This window comes from Arachis ipaensis, chromosome B06 (assembly GCF_000816755.2).
Source record: "Arachis ipaensis cultivar K30076 chromosome B06, Araip1.1, whole genome shotgun sequence".
In the NCBI taxonomy this organism is placed as follows: domain Eukaryota; kingdom Viridiplantae; phylum Streptophyta; class Magnoliopsida; order Fabales; family Fabaceae; genus Arachis; species Arachis ipaensis.
The window spans coordinates 6,040,671-6,041,375 of NC_029790.2; positions in this window are offsets into that span (position 1 = coordinate 6,040,671).

Here is a 705-nt window from a genome sequence, read left to right on the forward strand (position 1 = left end):
ACAAAATATTCACCCAATCTAAATTTATTAGAATTATGAGTATACTCCCCTTTAAACGGATCATCACTTCTTATGATAAATTTTAGTTAATGATTATTATATCCCAAGCATGTGATTTGGGGTGATTGTCCTCCAATGAAAAAAGGTTGAAACAAAACAAAACCAAAAAGAAGGGTATGAATAAAAAAAAAAGAGTCATAATAACACGAGCAATAATTGATGAGGGATAAAAGGTGGTATCGAAAATTTCAATGAAGAGCAGCAGTGGCAGGTGGGTGGTGAATTAATTCCAATTTTTTGGAGCCCAAGTAACCTATTTGACTTTCTGAGTGAAGGATGGAGGGTACTATGGTCATTTCATATGGCGAGCGAAACTTGGGTCGCATCGTTCCAACTTCCAACTTCCAAGCAGGCGGCGCAATAGAGAAAAGGGGAAGAAGACTGCATTGGATTTATTTATTTATTAATTTATTTATTTCTGCTTCACATTTTTCAAAGCTATAAAGTTGGCCCCTCTTAGTTGTTGGAACTACAAAAATGCCACTCATAGTCATACATGTTATTGTCATTATCTCATTATTAGAGGAAAGAATTTTTTTTATTTATTTTATCCAAAATAGAAAGATTTAAACTCACAATCCCTTAAATCAGAAAAAGATATTTTATATTTTATTATACAATTATCTAATTTATATTATAGATAAT